The sequence below is a fragment of the Hyla sarda genome, chromosome 3 (assembly GCF_029499605.1).
Source record: "Hyla sarda isolate aHylSar1 chromosome 3, aHylSar1.hap1, whole genome shotgun sequence".
Classification (NCBI taxonomy): domain Eukaryota; kingdom Metazoa; phylum Chordata; class Amphibia; order Anura; family Hylidae; genus Hyla; species Hyla sarda.
In genome coordinates, this window is record NC_079191.1 from 21,941,442 (window position 1) to 21,958,835 (window position 17,394).

The 17,394-nt window shown below is 39.4% G+C and overlaps 18 non-coding genes across 18 annotated transcripts; all 18 read right to left on the reverse strand.

The window, feature by feature from the left end:
* Positions 1–554: 554 nt before the first annotated feature.
* TRNAR-UCU (transfer RNA arginine (anticodon UCU)) lies at positions 555–640 on the reverse strand. Its single transcript is given in 2 exon segments — positions 555–590; positions 604–640. It is a non-coding gene; the product is annotated as a tRNA-Arg (tRNA).
* Positions 641–1,297: 657 nt separating this feature from the next.
* Positions 1,298–1,383, reverse strand: TRNAR-UCU (transfer RNA arginine (anticodon UCU)). The gene is given in 2 exon segments: positions 1,298–1,333; positions 1,347–1,383. It is a non-coding gene; the product is annotated as a tRNA-Arg (tRNA).
* Positions 1,384–2,040: 657 nt separating this feature from the next.
* On the reverse strand, positions 2,041–2,126 carry TRNAR-UCU (transfer RNA arginine (anticodon UCU)). Its single transcript is given in 2 exon segments — positions 2,041–2,076; positions 2,090–2,126. It is a non-coding gene; the product is annotated as a tRNA-Arg (tRNA).
* A 1,142-nt stretch (positions 2,127–3,268) lies between these two features.
* On the reverse strand, positions 3,269–3,354 carry TRNAR-UCU (transfer RNA arginine (anticodon UCU)). The gene is given in 2 exon segments: positions 3,269–3,304; positions 3,318–3,354. It is a non-coding gene; the product is annotated as a tRNA-Arg (tRNA).
* Positions 3,355–4,011: 657 nt separating this feature from the next.
* Positions 4,012–4,097, reverse strand: TRNAR-UCU (transfer RNA arginine (anticodon UCU)). Its single transcript is given in 2 exon segments — positions 4,012–4,047; positions 4,061–4,097. It is a non-coding gene; the product is annotated as a tRNA-Arg (tRNA).
* Positions 4,098–4,754: 657 nt separating this feature from the next.
* Positions 4,755–4,840, reverse strand: TRNAR-UCU (transfer RNA arginine (anticodon UCU)). Its single transcript is given in 2 exon segments — positions 4,755–4,790; positions 4,804–4,840. It is a non-coding gene; the product is annotated as a tRNA-Arg (tRNA).
* Positions 4,841–5,497: 657 nt separating this feature from the next.
* TRNAR-UCU (transfer RNA arginine (anticodon UCU)) lies at positions 5,498–5,583 on the reverse strand. Its single transcript is given in 2 exon segments — positions 5,498–5,533; positions 5,547–5,583. It is a non-coding gene; the product is annotated as a tRNA-Arg (tRNA).
* A 1,142-nt stretch (positions 5,584–6,725) lies between these two features.
* On the reverse strand, positions 6,726–6,811 carry TRNAR-UCU (transfer RNA arginine (anticodon UCU)). The gene is given in 2 exon segments: positions 6,726–6,761; positions 6,775–6,811. It is a non-coding gene; the product is annotated as a tRNA-Arg (tRNA).
* A 657-nt stretch (positions 6,812–7,468) lies between these two features.
* On the reverse strand, positions 7,469–7,554 carry TRNAR-UCU (transfer RNA arginine (anticodon UCU)). Its single transcript is given in 2 exon segments — positions 7,469–7,504; positions 7,518–7,554. It is a non-coding gene; the product is annotated as a tRNA-Arg (tRNA).
* Positions 7,555–8,696: 1,142 nt separating this feature from the next.
* On the reverse strand, positions 8,697–8,782 carry TRNAR-UCU (transfer RNA arginine (anticodon UCU)). The gene is given in 2 exon segments: positions 8,697–8,732; positions 8,746–8,782. It is a non-coding gene; the product is annotated as a tRNA-Arg (tRNA).
* A 1,352-nt stretch (positions 8,783–10,134) lies between these two features.
* On the reverse strand, positions 10,135–10,220 carry TRNAR-UCU (transfer RNA arginine (anticodon UCU)). Its single transcript is given in 2 exon segments — positions 10,135–10,170; positions 10,184–10,220. It is a non-coding gene; the product is annotated as a tRNA-Arg (tRNA).
* Positions 10,221–10,876: 656 nt separating this feature from the next.
* On the reverse strand, positions 10,877–10,962 carry TRNAR-UCU (transfer RNA arginine (anticodon UCU)). Its single transcript is given in 2 exon segments — positions 10,877–10,912; positions 10,926–10,962. It is a non-coding gene; the product is annotated as a tRNA-Arg (tRNA).
* Positions 10,963–11,957: 995 nt separating this feature from the next.
* On the reverse strand, positions 11,958–12,043 carry TRNAR-UCU (transfer RNA arginine (anticodon UCU)). The gene is given in 2 exon segments: positions 11,958–11,993; positions 12,007–12,043. It is a non-coding gene; the product is annotated as a tRNA-Arg (tRNA).
* Positions 12,044–12,700: 657 nt separating this feature from the next.
* Positions 12,701–12,786, reverse strand: TRNAR-UCU (transfer RNA arginine (anticodon UCU)). The gene is given in 2 exon segments: positions 12,701–12,736; positions 12,750–12,786. It is a non-coding gene; the product is annotated as a tRNA-Arg (tRNA).
* A 1,352-nt stretch (positions 12,787–14,138) lies between these two features.
* TRNAR-UCU (transfer RNA arginine (anticodon UCU)) lies at positions 14,139–14,224 on the reverse strand. The gene is given in 2 exon segments: positions 14,139–14,174; positions 14,188–14,224. It is a non-coding gene; the product is annotated as a tRNA-Arg (tRNA).
* Positions 14,225–14,881: 657 nt separating this feature from the next.
* TRNAR-UCU (transfer RNA arginine (anticodon UCU)) lies at positions 14,882–14,967 on the reverse strand. The gene is given in 2 exon segments: positions 14,882–14,917; positions 14,931–14,967. It is a non-coding gene; the product is annotated as a tRNA-Arg (tRNA).
* A 657-nt stretch (positions 14,968–15,624) lies between these two features.
* On the reverse strand, positions 15,625–15,710 carry TRNAR-UCU (transfer RNA arginine (anticodon UCU)). The gene is given in 2 exon segments: positions 15,625–15,660; positions 15,674–15,710. It is a non-coding gene; the product is annotated as a tRNA-Arg (tRNA).
* A 657-nt stretch (positions 15,711–16,367) lies between these two features.
* On the reverse strand, positions 16,368–16,453 carry TRNAR-UCU (transfer RNA arginine (anticodon UCU)). Its single transcript is given in 2 exon segments — positions 16,368–16,403; positions 16,417–16,453. It is a non-coding gene; the product is annotated as a tRNA-Arg (tRNA).
* Positions 16,454–17,394: the final 941 nt, after the last annotated feature.

Consider the following 17,394-nt stretch of genomic DNA (forward strand, 5'->3'; position numbering starts at 1 on the left):
CCTGATTTTGCCAAGTCTGTTTTAGTTTTATTTTCTTGTCTTCCGAAATATCAACAACACTGGGTTGTTCTACTAGTCCATACTAACAATTAAGCCTTAGTGAGGTTTTAACTGAAGACCAGTGCTCTTAACCCTTAAGCCAAGCATATAGAAAATGATTTTCTGTCACATTTGAAACAAAAAAAATCTCTGGTGGAACTCGAACCCACAACCTTTGAATCACTACTCTTCGCCAGGAGTCCAATGAAATGACGATCCTACTGTAAAGGACAGCATCAGCAGACCTTTGTTACTTCATCAATTTTTCCTTAGCCATTTCATTCTTTTTTGCCTGTTCTAAGGTGGCTTAAGACTTAATGACACAAAACTTGACTCTGGTGGGACTCTAACCCACAACCTTTGAATCACTACTCTTCGCCAGGAGTCCAATGAAATGATAATCCTACTGTACAGGACAGCATTAGCAAACCTTTGTTACTTCATCAGTTTTTCCTTAGCCATTTCATTATTTTTTGCCTGTTTTAAGGAGGCCTTGGACTTAACGACACAAAACTCGACTCTGGTGGGGCTCGAACTCACAACCTTTGAATTGCTGAATCTCACTAGAAGTCCAATGCGCTTTCCATTGCGCCACAGAGCCACTTGTTCTCATGTTGGATGCAATAAAAGTCTTTCGAAATGTCGACAACACTGGATTTTTCCTCTAGTCCATACTAATATTTAATCCTTAGTGAGGTTTTAAATCAAGACCAGTGCTTTGAACCCTTAACTTTAAAAAAGGACACAGTGCCATACGTTTTCTAACTGGATACAATTCAAGTCCTCCGAAAGGTCAACAACGCTAAGATGTTCTACTAGTCCATTCTAGTATTTGAGCCCTAGGAAAGTTTTACCTCAAGACCAGTGCTCTGTAGCCTTAACTTTGTAGCCTGATTTTGCCAAGTCTGTTTTAGTTTTATTTTATTGTCTTCCGAAATATCAACAACACTGGGTTGTTCTACTAGTCCATACTAACAATTCAGCCTTAGTGAGGTTTTAACTGAAGACCAGTGCTCTTAACCCTTAAGCCAAGCATATAGAAAATGATTTTCTGTCACATTTGAAACAAAAAAAAGCTCTGGTGGGACTCGAACCCACAACCTTTGAATCACTACTCTTCGCCAGGAGTCCAATGAAATGACAATCCTACTGTACAGGACAGCATTACCAAACCTTTGTTACTTCATCAGTTTTTCCTTAGCCATTTCATTCTTTTTTGCCTGTTCTAAGGTGGCTTAAGACTTAATGACACAAAACTCGACTCTGGTGGGACTCGAACCCACAACCTTTGAATCACTGCCTCTCACTAGAAGTCCAATGCGCTATCCATTGCGCCACAGAGCCACACCTTCTCATGTTGGATGCAATAAAAGTCTTTCGAAATGTCGACAACACTGGATTTTTCCTCTAGTCCATACTAATATTTAATCCTTACTGAGGTTTTAACTCAAGACCAGTGCTTTGAACCCTTAACTTTAAAAAAGGACACAGAGCCGTACGTTTTCTAACTGGATACAATTCAAGTCCTCCGAAAGGTCAACAACGCTAAGATGTTCTACTAGTCCATTCTAGTATTTGAGCCCTAGGAAAGTTTTACCTCAAGACCAGTGCTCTGTAGCCTTAACTTTGTAGCCTGATTTTGCCAAGTCTGTTTTAGTTTTATTTTATTGTCTTCCGAAATATCAACAACACTGGGTTGTTCTACTAGTCCATACTAACAATTAAGCCTTAGTGAGGTTTTAACTGAAGACCAGTGCTCTTAACCCTTAAGCCAAGCATATAGAAAATGATTTTCTGTCACATTTGAAACAAAAAAAAGCTCTGGTGGGACTCAAACCCACAACCTTTGAATCACTACTCTTCGCCAGGAGTCCAATGAAATGACAATCCTACTGTACAGGACAGCATTTGCAAACCTTTGTTACTTCATCAGTTTTTCCTTAGCCATTTCATTATTTTTTGCCTGTTCTAAGGAGGCCTAGGACTTAACGACACAAAACACGAGTCTGGTGGGACTTGAACCCACAACCTTTGAATCACTGCCTCTCACTAGAAGTCCAATGCGCTATCCATTGCGCCACAGAGCCACACCTTCTCATGTTGGATGCAATAAAAGTCTTTCGAAATGTCGACAACACTGGATTTTTCCTCTAGTCCATACTAATATTTAATCCTTAGTGAGGTTTTAACTCAAGACCAGTGCTTTGAACCCTTAACTTTAAAAAAGGACACAGAGCCATACGTTTTCTAACTGGATACAATTCAAGTCCTCTGAAAGGTCAACAACGCTAAGATGTTCAACTAGTCCATTCTAGTATTTGAGCCCTAGGAAAGTTTTACCTCAAGACCAGTGCTCTGTAGCCTTAACTTTGTAGCCTGATTTTGCCAAGTCTGTTTTATTTTTATTTTCTTGTCTTCCGAAATATCAACAACACTGGGGTGTTCTACTAGTCCATACTAACAATTAAGCCTTAGTGAGGTTTTAACTGAAGACCAGTGCTCTTAACCCACAACCTTTGAATCACTGCCTCTCACTAGAAGTCCAATGCGCTATCCATTGCGCCACAGAGCCACACGTTCTCATGTTGGATGCAATAAAAGTCTTTCGAAATGTCGACAACACTGGATTTTTCCTCTAGTCCATACTAATATTTAATCCTTAGTGAGGTTTTAACTCAAGACCAGTACTTTGAACCCTTAACTTTAAAAAAGGACACAGAGCCATACGTTTTCTAAGTGGATACAATTCAAGTCCTCTGAAAGGTCAACAACGCTAAGATGTTCAACTAGTCCATTCTAGTATTTGAGCCCTAGGAAAGTTTTACCTCAAGACCAGTGCTCTGTAGCCTTAACTTTGTAGCCTGATTTTGCCAAGTCTGTTTTAGTTTTATTTTCTTGTCTTCCGAAATATCAACAACACTGGGTTGTTCTACTAGTCCATACTAACAATTAAGCCTTAGTGAGGTTTTAACTGAAGACCAGTGCTCTTAACCCTTAAGCCAAGCATATAGAAAATGATTTTCTGTCACATTTGAAACAAAAAAAATCTCTGGTGGAACTCGAACCCACAACCTTTGAATCACTACTCTTCGCCAGGAGTCCAATGAAATGACGATCCTACTGTAAAGGACAGCGTCAGCAGACCTTTGTTACTTCATCAATTTTTCCTTAGCCATTTCATTCTTTTTTGCCTGTTCTAAGGTGGCTTAAGACTTAATGACACAAAACTCGACTCTGGTGGGACTCGAACCCACAACCTTTGAATCACTGCCTCTCACTAGAAGTCCAATGCGCTATCCATTGCGCCACAGAGCCACACGTTCTCATGTTGGATGCAATAAAAGTCTTTCGAAATGTAGACAACACTGGATTTTTCCTCTAGTCCATACTAATATTTAATCCTTACTGAGGTTTTAACTCAAGACCAGTGCTTTGAACCCTTAACTTTAAAAAAGGACACAGAGCCGTACGTTTTCTAACTGGATACAATTCAAGTCCTCCGAAAGGTCAACAACGCTAAGATGTTCTACTAAACCATTCTAGTATTTGAGCCCTAGGAAAGTTTTACCTCAAGACCAGTGCTCTGTAGCCTTAACTTTGTAGCCTGATTTTGCCAAGTCTGTTTTAGTTTTATTTTATTGTCTTCCGAAATATCAACAACACTGGGTTGTTCTACTAGTCCATACTAACAATTAAGCCTTAGTGAGGTTTTAACTGAAGACCAGTGCTCTTAACCCTTAAGCCAAGCATATAGAAAATGATTTTCTGTCACATTTGAAACAAAAAAAAGCTCTGGTGGGACTCAAACCCACAACCTTTGAATCACTACTCTTCGCCAGGAGTCCAATGAAATGACAATCCTACTGTACAGGACAGCATTTGCAAACCTTTGTTACTTCATCAGTTTTTCCTTAGCCATTTCATTATTTTTTGCCTGTTCTAAGGAGGCCTAGGACTTAACGACACAAAACACGACTCTGGTGGGACTCGAACCCACAACCTTTGAATCACTGCCTCTCACTAGAAGTCCAATGCGCTATCCATTGCGCCACAGAGCCACACCTTCTCATGTTGGATGCAATAAAAGTCTTTCGAAATGTCGACAACACTGGATTTTTCCTCTAGTCCATACTAATATTTAATCCTTAGTGAGGTTTTAACTCAAGACCAGTGCTTTGAACCCTTAACTTTAAAAAAGGACACAGAGCCGTACGTTTTCTAACTGGATACAATTCAAGTCCTCCGAAAGGTCAACAACGCTAAGATGTTCTACTAGTCCATTCTAGTATTTGAGCCCTAGGAAAGTTTTACCTCAAGACCAGTGCTCTGTAGCCTTAACTTTGTAGCCTGATTTTGCCAAGTCTGTTTTATTTTTATTTTATTGTCTTCCGAAATATCAACAACACTGGGTTGTTCTACTAGTCCATACTAACAATTAAGCCTTAGTGAGGTTTTAACTGAAGACCAGTGCTCTTAACCCTTAAGCCAAGCATATAGAAAATGATTTTCTTTCACATTTGAAACAAAAAAAAGCTCTGGTGGGACTCAAACCCACAACCTTTGAATCACTACTCTTCGCCAGGAGTCCAATGAAATGACAATCCTACTGTACAGGACAGCATTTGCAAACCTTTGTTACTTCATCAGTTTTTCCTTAGCCATTTCATTATTTTTTGCCTGTTCTAAGGAGGCCTAGGACTTAACGACACAAAACACGACTCTGGTGGGACTCGAACCCACAACCTTTGAATCACTGCCTCTCACTAGAAGTCCAATGCGCTATCCATTGCGCCACAGAGCCACACCTTCTCATGTTGGATGCAATAAAAGTCTTTCGAAATGTCGACAACACTGGATTTTTCCTCTAGTCCATACTAATATTTAATCCTTACTGAGGTTTTAACTCAAGACCAGTGCTTTGAACCCTTAACTTTAAAAAAGGACACAGAGCCGTACGTTTTCTAACTGGATACAATTCAAGTCCTCCGAAAGGTCAACAACGCTAAGATGTTCTACTAGTCCATTCTAGTATTTGAGCCCTAGGAAAGTTTTACCTCAAGACCAGTGCTCTGTAGCCTTAACTTTGTAGCCTGATTTTGCCAAGTCTGTTTTAGTTTTATTTTATTGTCTTCCGAAATATCAACAACACTGGGTTGTTCTACTAGTCCATACTAACAATTAAGCCTTAGTGAGGTTTTAACTGAAGACCAGTGCTCTTAACCCTTAAGCCAAGCATATAGAAAATAATTTTCTGTCACATTTGAAACAAAAAAAAGCTCTGGTGGGACTCAAACCCACAACCTTTGAATCACTACTCTTCGCCAGGAGTCCAATGAAATGACAATCCTACTGTACAGGACAGCATTTGCAAACCTTTGTTACTTCATCAGTTTTTCCTTAGCCATTTCATTATTTTTTGCCTGTTCTAAGGAGGCCTAGGACTTAACGACACAAAACACGAGTCTGGTGGGGCTTGAACCCACAACCTTTGAATCACTGCCTCTCACTAGAAGTCCAATGCGCTATCCATTGCGCCACAGAGCCACACCTTTTCATGTTGGATGCAATAAAAGTCTTTCGAAATGTCGACAACACTGGATTTTTCTTCTAGTCCATACTAATATTTAATCCTTAGTGAGGTTTTAACTCAAGACCAGTGCTTTGAACCCTTAACTTTAAAAAAGGACACAGAGCCATACGTTTTCTAACTGGATACAATTCAAGAACTCTGAAAGGTCAACAACGCTAAGATGTTCAACTAGTCCATTCTAGTATTTGAGCCCTAGGAAAGTTTTACCTCAAGACCAGTGCTCTGTAGCCTTAACTTTGTAGCCTGATTTTGCCAAGTCTGTTTTATCTTTATTTTCTTGTCTTCCGAAATATCAACAACACTGGGTTGTTCTACTAGTCCATACTAACAATTAAGCCTTAGTGAGGTTTTAACTGAAGACCAGTGCTCTTAACCCACAACCTTTGAATCACTGCCTCTCACTAGAAGTCCAATGCGCTATCCATTGCGCCACAGAGCCACACGTTCTCATGTTGGATGCAATAAAAGTCTTTCGAAATGTCGACAACACTGGATTTTTCCTCTAGTCCATACTAATATTTAATCCTTAGTGAGTTTTTAACTCAAGACCAGTACTTTGAACCCTTAACTTTAAAAAAGGACACAGAGCCATACGTTTTCTAAGTGGATACAATTCATATCCTCTGAAAGGTCAACAACGCTAAGATGTTCAACTAGTCCATTCTAGTATTTGAGCCCTAGGAAAGTTTTACCTCAAGACCAGTGCTCTGTAGCCTTAACTTTGTAGCCTGATTTTGCCAAGTCTGTTTTAGTTTTATTTTCTTGTCTTCCGAAATATCAACAACACTGGGTTGTTCTACTAGTCCATACTAACAATTAAGCCTTAGTGAGGTTTTAACTGAAGACCAGTGCTCTTAACCCTTAAGCCAAGCATATAGAAAATGATTTTCTGTCACATTTGAAACAAAAAAAATCTCTGGTGGAACTCGAACCCACAACCTTTGAATCACTACTCTTCGCCAGGAGTCCAATGAAATGACGATCCTACTGTAAAGGACAGCGTCAGCAGACCTTTGTTACTTCATCAATTTTTCCTTAGCCATTTCATTATTTTTTGCCTGTTCTAAGGAGGCCTAGGACTTAACGACACAAAACACGACTCTGGTGGGACTCGAACCCACAACCTTTGAATCACTGCCTCTCACTAGAAGTCCAATGCGCTATCCATTGCGCCACAGAGCCACACCTTCTCATGTTGGATGCAATAAAAGTCTTTCGAAATGTCGACAACACTGGATTTTTCCTCTAGTCCATACTAATATTTAATCCTTACTGAGGTTTTAACTCAAGACCAGTGCTTTGAACCCTTAACTTTAAAAAAGGACACAGAGCCGTACGTTTTCTAACTGGATACAATTCAAGTCCTCCGAAAGGTCAACAACGCTAAGATGTTCTACTAGTCCATTCTAGTATTTGAGCCCTAGGAAAGTTTTACCTCAAGACCAGTGCTCTGTAGCCTTAACTTTGTAGCCTGATTTTGCCAAGTCTGTTTTAGTTTTATTTTATTGTCTTCCGAAATATCAACAACACTGGGTTGTTCTACTAGTCCATACTAACAATTAAGCCTTAGTGAGGTTTTAACTGAAGACCAGTGCTCTTAACCCTTAAGCCAAGCATATAGAAAATGATTTTCTGTCACATTTGAAACAAAAAAAAGCTCTGGTGGGACTCAAACCCACAACCTTTGAATCACTACTCTTCGCCAGGAGTCCAATGAAATGACAATCCTACTGTACAGGACAGCATTTGCAAACCTTTGTTACTTCATCAGTTTTTCCTTAGCCATTTCATTATTTTTTGCCTGTTCTAAGGAGGCCTAGGACTTAACGACACAAAACACGAGTCTGGTGGGACTTGAACCCACAACCTTTGAATCACTGCCTCTCACTAGAAGTCCAATGCGCTATCCATTGCGCCACAGAGCCACACCTTCTCATGTTGGATGCAATAAAAGTCTTTCGAAATGTCGACAACACTGGATTTTTCCTCTAGTCCATACTAATATTTAATCCTTAGTGAGGTTTTAACTCAAGACCAGTGCTTTGAACCCTTAACTTTAAAAAAGGACACAGAGCCATACGTTTTCTAACTGGATACAATTCAAGTCCTCTGAAAGGTCAACAACGCTAAGATGTTCAACTAGTCCATTCTAGTATTTGAGCCCTAGGAAAGTTTTACCTCAAGACCAGTGCTCTGTAGCCTTAACTTTGTAGCCTGATTTTGCCAAGTCTGTTTTATTTTTATTTTCTTGTCTTCCGAAATATCAACAACACTGGGTTGTTCTACTAGTCCATACTAACAATTAAGCCTTAGTGATGTTTTAACTGAAGACCAGTGCTCTTAACCCACAACCTTTGAATCACTGCCTCTCACTAGAAGTCCAATGCGCTATCCATTGCGCCACAGAGCCACACGTTCTCATGTTGGATGCAATAAAAGTCTTTCGAAATGTCGACAACACTGGATTTTTCCTCTAGTCCATACTAATATTTAATCCTTAGTGAGGTTTTAACTCAAGACCAGTACTTTGAACCCTTAACTTTAAAAAAGGACACAGAGCCATACGTTTTCTAAGTGGATACAATTCAAGTCCTCTGAAAGGTCAACAACGCTAAGATGTTCAACTAGTCCATTCTAGTATTTGAGCCCTAGGAAAGTTTTACCTCAAGACCAGTGCTCTGTAGCCTTAACTTTGTAGCCTGATTTTGCCAAGTCTGTTTTAGTTTTATTTTCTTGTCTTCCGAAATATCAACAACACTGGGTTGTTCTACTAGTCCATACTAACAATTAAGCCTTAGTGAGGTTTTAACTGAAGACCAGTGCTCTTAACCCTTAAGCCAAGCATATAGAAAATGATTTTCTGTCACATTTGAAACAAAAAAAATCTCTGGTGGAACTCGAACCCACAACCTTTGAATCACTACTCTTCGCCAGGAGTCCAATGAAATGACGATCCTACTGTAAAGGACAGCGTCAGCAGACCTTTGTTACTTCATCAATTTTTCCTTAGCCATTTCATTCTTTTTTGCCTGTTCTAAGGTGGCTTAAGACTTAATGACACAAAACTCGACTCTGGTGGGACTCGAACCCACAACCTTTGAATCACTGCCTCTCACTAGAAGTCCAATGCGCTATCCATTGCGCCACAGAGCCACACGTTCTCATGTTGGATGCAATAAAAGTCTTTCGAAATGTCGACAACACTGGATTTTTCTTCTAGTCCATACTAATATTTAATCCTTAGTGAGGTTTTAACTCAAGACCAGTGCTTTGAACCCTTAACTTTAAAAAAGGACACAGAGCTGTACGTTTTCTAACTGGATACAATTCAAGTCCTCCGAAAGGTCAACAACGCTAAGATGTTCTACTAGTCCATTCTAGTATTTGAGCCCTAGGAAAGTTTTACCTCAAGACCAGTGCTCTGTAGCCTTAACTTTGTAGCCTGATTTTGCCAAGTCTGTTTTAGTTTTATTTTCTTGTCTTCCCAAATATCAACAACACTGGGTTGTTCTACTAGTCCATACTAACAATTAAGCCTTAGTGAGGTTTTAACTGAAGACCAGTGCTCTTAACCCTTAAGCCAAGCATATAGAAAATGATTTTCTGTCACATTTGAAACAAAAAAAATCTCTGGTGGAACTCAAACCCACAACCTTTGAATCACTACTCTTCGCCAGGAGTCCAATGAAATGACGATCCTACTGTAAAGGACAGCATGAGCAGACCTTTGTTACTTCATTAATTTTTCCTTAGCCATTTCATTCTTTTTTGCCTGTTCTAAGGTGGCTTAAGACTTAATGACACAAAACTCAACTCTGGTGGGACTCGAACCCACAAGGCTACAGAGCACTGGATCTCATGTTGGATGCAATAAAAGTCTTTCGAAATGTCGACAACACTGGATTTTTCCTCTAGTCCAAACTAATATTTAATCCTTAGTGAGGTTTTAACTCAAGACCAGTGCTTTGAACCCTTAACTTTAAAAAAGGACACAGAGCCGTACGTTTTCTAACTGGATACAATTCAAGTCCTCCGAAAGGTCAACAACGCTAAGATGTTCTACTAGTCCATTCTAGTATTTGAGCCCTAGGAAAGTTTTACCTCAAGACCAGTGCTCTGTAGCCTTAACTTTGTAGCCTGATTTTGCCAAGTCTGTTTTAGTTTTATTTTATTGTCTTCCGAAATATCAACAACACTGGGTTGTTCTACTAGTCCATACTAACAATTAAGCCTTAGTGAGGTTTTAACTGAAGACCAGTGCTCTTAACCCTTAAGCCAAGCATATAGAAAATGATTTTCTGTCACATTTGAAACAAAAAAAATCTTTGGTGGAACTCGAACCCACAACCTTTGAATCACTACTCTTCGCCAGGAGTCCAATGAATTGACGATCCTACTGTAAAGGACAGCATCAGCAGACCTTTGTTACTTCATCAATTTTTCATTAGCCATTTCATTCTTTTTTGCCTGTTCTAAGGTGGCTTAAGACTTAATGACACAAAACTCGACTCTGGTGGGACTCGAACCCACAACCTTTGAATCACTGCCTCTCACTAGAAGTCCAATGCGCTATCCATTGCGCCACAGAGCCACACGTTCTCATGTTGGATGCAATAAAAGTCTTTCGAAATGTCGACAACACTGGATTTTTCCTCTAGTCCATACTAATATTTAATCCTTAGTGAGGTTTTAACTCAAGACCAGTGCTTTAACCCTTAACTTTAAAAAAGGACACAGAGCCATACGTTTTCTAAGTGGATACAATTCAAGTCCTCTGAAAGGTCAACAACGCTAAGATGTTCAACTAGTCCATTCTAGTATTTGAGCCCTAGGAAAGTTTTACCTCAAGACCAGTGCTCTGTAGCCTTAACTTTGTAGCCTGATTTTGCCAAGTCTGTTTTATCTTTATTTTCTTGTCTTCCGAAATATCAACAACACTGGGTTGTTCTACTAGTCCATACTAACAATTAAGCCTTAGTGAGGTTTTAACTGAAGACCAGTGCTCTTAACCCTTAAGCCAAGCATATAGAAAATGATTTTCTGTCACATTTGAAACAAAAAAAATCTCTGGTGGAACTCAAACCCACAACCTTTGAATCACTACTCTTCGCCAGGAGTCCAATGAAATGACAATCCTACTGTACAGGACAACATCAGCAGACCTTTGTTACTTCTTCAATTTTTCCTTAGCCATTTCATTCTTTTTTGCCTGTTCTAAGGAGGCCTAGGACTTAACGACACAAAACACGAGTCTGGTGGGACTTGAACCCACAACCTTTGAATCACTGCCTCTCACTAGAAGTCCAATGCGCTATCCATTGCGCCACAGAGCCACACCTTTTCATGTTGGATGCAATAAAAGTCTTTCGAAATGTCGACAACACTGGATTTTTCCTCTAGTCCATACTAATATTTAATCCTTAGTGAGGTTTTATCTCAAGTCTGTTTTAGTTTTATTTTATTGTCTTCCGAAATATCAACAACACTGGGTTGTTCTACTAGTCCATACTAACAATTAAGCCTTAGTGAGGTTTTAACTGAAGACCAGTGCTCTTAACCCTTAAGCCAAGCATATAGAAAATAATTTTCTGTCACATTTGAAACAAAAAAAAGCTTTGAATCACTGCCTCTCACTAGAAGTCCAATGCGCTATCCATTGCGCCACAGAGCCACACGTTCTCATGTTGGATGCAATAAAAGTCTTTCGAAATGTCGACAACACTGGATTTTTCCTCTAGTCCATACTAATATTTAATCCTTAGTGAGGTTTTAACTCAAGACCAGTACTTTGAACCCTTAACTTTAAAAAAGGACACAGAGCCATACGTTTTCTAAGTGGATACAATTCAAGTCCTCTGAAAGGTCAACAACGCTAAGATGTTCAACTAGTCCATTCTAGTATTTGAGCCCTAGGAAAGTTTTACCTCAAGACCAGTGCTCTGTAGCCTTAACTTTGTAGCCTGATTTTGCCAAGTCTGTTTTAGTTTTATTTTCTTGTCTTCCGAAATATCAACAACACTGGGTTGTTCTACTAGTCCATACTAACAATTAAGCCTTAGTGAGGTTTTAACTGAAGACCAGTGCTCTTAACCCTTAAGCCAAGCATATAGAAAATGATTTTCTGTCACATTTGAAACAAAAAAAATCTCTGGTGGAACTCGAACCCACAACCTTTGAATCACTACTCTTCGCCAGGAGTCCAATGAAATGACGATCCTACTGTAAAGGACAGCGTCAGCAGACCTTTGTTACTTCATCAATTTTTCCTTAGCCATTTCATTCTTTTTTGCCTGTTCTAAGGTGGCTTAAGACTTAATGACACAAAACTCGACTCTGGTGGGACTCGAACCCACAACCTTTGAATCACTGCCTCTCACTAGAAGTCCAATGCGCTATCCATTGCGCCACAGAGCCACACGTTCTCATGTTGGATGCAATAAAAGTCTTTCGAAATGTCGACAACACTGGATTTTTCTTCTAGTCCATACTAATATTTAATCCTTAGTGAGGTTTTAACTCAAGACCAGTGCTTTGAACCCTTAACTTTAAAAAAGGACACAGAGCCGTACGTTTTCTAACTGGATACAATTCAAGTCCTCCGAAAGGTCAACAACGCTAAGATGTTCTACTAGTCCATTCTAGTATTTGAGCCCTAGGAAAGTTTTACCTCAAGACCAGTGCTCTGTAGCCTTAACTTTGTAGCCTGATTTTGCCAAGTCTGTTTTAGTTTTATTTTATTGTCTTCCGAAATATCAACAACACTGGGTTGTTCTACTAGTCCATACTAACAATTAAGCCTTAGTGAGGTTTTAACTGAAGACCAGTGCTCTTAACCCTTAAGCCAAGCATATAGAAAATGATTTTCTGTCACATTTAAAACAAAAAAAAGCTCTGGTGGGACTCAAACCCACAACCTTTGAATCACTACTCTTCGCCAGGAGTCCAATGAAATGACAATCCTACTGTACAGGACAGCATTTGCAAACCTTTTTTACTTCATCAGTTTTTCATTAGCCATTTCATTATTTTTTGCCTGTTCTAAGGAGGCCTAGGACTTAACGACACAAAACACGACTCTGGTGGGACTCGAACCCACAACCTTTGAATCACTGCCTCTCACTAGAAGACCAATGCGCTATCCATTGCGCCACAGAGCCACATGTTCTCATGTTGGATGCAATAAAAGTCTTTCGAAATGTCGACAACACTGGATTTTTCCTCTAGTCCATACTAATATTTAATCCTTACTGAGGTTTTAACTCAAGACCAGTGCTTTGAACCCTTAACTTTAAAAAAGGACACAGAGCCATACGTTTTCTAACTGGATACAATTCAAGTCCTCTGAAAGGTCAACAACGCTAAGATGTTCAACTAGTCCATTCTAGTATTTGAGCCCTAGGAAAGTTTTACCTCAAGACCAGTGCTCTGTAGCCTTAACTTTGTAGCCTGATTTTGCCAAGTCTGTTTTAGTTTTATTTTCTTGTCTTCCCAAATATCAACAACACTGGGTTGTTCTACTAGTCCATACTAACAATTAAGCCTTAGTGAGGTTTTAACTGAAGACCAGTGCTCTTAACCCTTAAGCCAAGCATATAGAAAATGATTTTCTGTCACATTTGAAACAAAAAAAATCTCTGGTGGAACTCAAACCCACAACCTTTGAATCACTACTCTTCGCCAGGAGTCCAATGAAATGACGATCCTACTGTAAAGGACAGCATGAGCAGACCTTTGTTACTTCATTAATTTTTCCTTAGCCATTTCATTCTTTTTTGCCTGTTCTAAGGTGGCTTAAGACTTAATGACACAAAACTCAACTTTGGTGGGACTCGAACCCACAAGGCTACAGAGCACTGGATCTCATGTTGGATGCAATAAAAGTCTTTCGAAATGTCGACAACACTGGATTTTTCCTCTAGTCCAAACTAATATTTAATCCTTAGTGAGGTTTTAACTCAAGACCAGTGCTTTGAACCCTTAACTTTAAAAAAGGACACAGAGCCGTACGTTTTCTAACTGGATACAATTCAAGTCCTCCGAAAGGTCAACAACGCTAAGATGTTCTACTAGTCCATTCTAGTATTTGAGCCCTAGGAAAGTTTTACCTCAAGACCAGTGCTCTGTAGCCTTAACTTTGTAGCCTGATTTTGCCAAGTCTGTTTTAGTTTTATTTTATTGTCTTCCGAAATATCAACAACACTGGGTTGTTCTACTAGTCCATACTAACAATTAAGCCTTAGTGAGGTTTTAACTGAAGACCAGTGCTCTTAACCCTTAAGCCAAGCATATAGAAAATGATTTTCTGTCACATTTGAAACAAAAAAAATCTCTGGTGGAACTCGAACCCACAACCTTTGAATCACTACTCTTCGCCAGGAGTCCAATGAAATGACGATCCTACTGTAAAGGACAGCATCAGCAGACCTTTGTTACTTCATCAATTTTTCCTTAGCCATTTCATTCTTTTTTGCCTGTTCTAAGGTGGCTTAAGACTTAATGACTCAAAACTCGACTCTGGTGGGACTCGAACCCACAACCTTTGAATCACTGCCTCTCACTAGAAGTCCAATGCGCTATCCATTGCGCCACAGAGCCACACGTTCTCATGTTGGATGCAATAAAAGTCTTTCGAAATGTCGACAACACTGGATTTTTCCTCTAGTCCATACTAATATTTAATCCTTAGTGAGGTTTTAACTCAAGACCAGTGCTTTGAACCCTTAACTTTAAAAAAGGACACAGAGCCATACGTTTTCTAAGTGGATACAATTCAAGTCCTCTGAAAGGTCAACAACGCTAAGATGTTCAACTAGTCCATTCTAGTATTTGAGCCCTAGGAAAGTTTTACCTCAAGACCAGTGCTCTGTAGCCTTAACTTTGTAGCCTGATTTTGCCAAGTCTGTTTTAGTTTTATTTTCTCGTCTTCCCAAATATCAACAACACTGGGTTGTTCTACTAGTCCATACTAACAATTAAGCCTTAGTGAGGTTTTAACTGAAGACCAGTGCTCTTAACCCTTCAGCCAAGCATATAGAAAATGATTTTCTTTCACATTTGAAACAAAAAAAATCTCTGGTGGAACTCAAACCTACAACCTTTGAATCACTACTCTTCGCCAGGAGTCCAATGAAATGACGATCCTACTGTAAAGGACAGCATCAGCAGACCTTTGTTACTTCATCAATTTTTCCTTAGCCATTTCATTCTTTTTTGCCTGTTCTAAGGTGGCTTAAGACTTAATGACACAAAACTCGACTCTGGTGGGACTCGAACCCACAACCTTTGAATCACTGCCTCTCACTAGAAGTCCAATGCGCTATCCATTGCGCCACAGAGCCACATGTTCTCATGTTGGATGCAATAAAAGTCTTTCGAAATGTCGACAACACTGGATTTTTCCTCTAGTCCATACTAATATTTAATCCTTAGTGAGGTTTTAACTCAAGACCAGTGCTTTGAACCCTTAACTTTAAAAAAGGACACAGAGCCATACGTTTTCTAAGTGGATACAATTCAAGTCCTCTGAAAGGTCAACAACGCTAAGATGTTCAACTAGTCCATTCTAGTATTGGAGCCCTAGGAAAGTTTTACCTCAAGACCAGTGCTCTGTAGCCTTAACTTTGTAGCCTGATTTTGCCAAGTCTGTTTTAGTTTTATTTTCTTGTCTTCCGAAATATCAACAACACTGGGTTGTTCTACTAGTCCATACTAACAATTAAGCCTTAGTGAGGTTTTAACTGAAGACCAGTGCTCTTAACCCTTAAGCCAAGCATATAGAAAATGATTTTCTGTCACATTTGAAACAAAAAAAATCTCTGGTGGAACTCAAACCCACAACCTTTGAATCACTACTCTTCGCCAGGAGTCCAATGAAATGATGATCCTACTGTAAAGGACAACATCAGCAGACCTTTGTTACTTCTTCAATTTTTCCTTAGCCATTTCATTCTTTTTTGCCTGTTCTAAGGTGGCTTAAGACTTAATGACACAAAACTCGACTCTGGTGGGACTTGAACCCACAACCTTTGAATCACTGCCTCTCACTAGAAGTCCAATGCGCTATCCATTGCGCCACAGAGCCACACGTTCTCATTTTGGATGCAATAAAAGTCTTTCGAAATGTCGACAACACTGGATTTTTCCTCTAGTCCATACTAATATTTAATCCTTAGTGAGGTTTTAACTCAAGACCAGTGCTTTGAACCCTTAACTTTAAAAAAGGACACAGAGCCGTACGTTTTCTAACTGGATACAATTCAAGTCCTCCGAAAGGTCAACAACGCTAAGATGTTCTACTAGTCCATTCTAGTATTTGAGCCCTAGGAAAGTTTTACCTCAAGACCAGTGCTCTGTAGCCTTAACTTTGTAGCCTGATTTTGCCAAGTCTGTTTTAGTTTTATTTTATTGTCTTCCGAAATATCAACAACACTGGGTTGTTCTACTAGTCCATACTAACAATTAAGGCTTAGTGAGGTTTTAACTGAAGACCAGTGCTCTTAACCCTTAAGCCAAGCATATAGAAAATGATTTTCTGTCACATTTGAAACAAAAAAAAGCTCTGGTGGGACTCAAACCCACAACCTTTGAATCACTACTCTTCGCCAGGAGTCCAATGAAATGACAATCCTACTGTACAGGACAGCATTTGCAAACCTTTGTTACTTCATCAGTTTTTCCTTAGCCATTTCATTATTTTTTGCCTGTTCTAAGGAGGCCTAGGACTTAACGACACAAAACACGAGTCTGGTGGGACTCGAACCCACAACCTTTGAATCACTGCCTCTCACTAGAAGTCCAATGCGCTATCCATTGCACCACAGAGCCACACCTTCTCATGTTGGATGCAATAAAAGTCTTTCGAAATGTCGACAACACTGGATTTTTCCTCTAGTCCATACTAATATTTAATCCTTAGTGAGGTTTTAACTCAAGACCAGTGCTTTGAACCCTTAACTTTAAAAAAGGACACAGAGCCATACGTTTTCTAACTGGATACAATTCAAGTCCTCTGAAAGGTCAACAACGCTAAGATGTTCAACTAGTCCATTCTAGTATTTGAGCCCTAGGAAAGTTTTACCTCAAGATCAGTGCTCTGTAGCCTTAACTTTGTAGCCTGATTTTGCCAAGTCTGTTTTATTTTTATTTTCTTGTCTTCCGAAATATCAACAACACTGGGTTGTTCTACTAGTCCATACTAACAATTAAGCCTTAGTGAGGTTTTAACTGAAGACCAGTGCTCTTAACCCACAACCTTTGAATCACTGCCTCTCACTAGAAGTCCAATGCGCTATCCATTGCGCCACAGAGCCACACGTTCTCATGTTGGATGCAATAAAAGTCTTTCGAAATGTCGACAACACTGGATTTTTCCTCTAGTCCATACTAATATTTAATCCTTAGTGAGGTTTTAACTCAAGACCAGTACTTTGAACCCTTAACTTTAAAAAAGGACACAGAGCCATACGTTTTCTAAGTGGATACAATTCAAGTCCTCTGAAAGGTCAACAACGCTAAGATGTTCAACTAGTCCATTCTAGTATTTGAGCCCTAGGAAAGTTTTACCTCAAAACCAGTGCTCTGTAGCCTTAACTTTGTAGCCTGATTTTGCCAAGTCTGTTTTAGTTTTATTTTCTTGTCTTCCCAAATATCAACAACACTGGGTTGTTCTACTAGTCCATACTAACAATTAAGCCTTAGTGAGGTTTTAACTGAAGACCAGTGCTCTTAACCCTTAAGCCAAGCATATAGAAAATGATTTTCTGTCA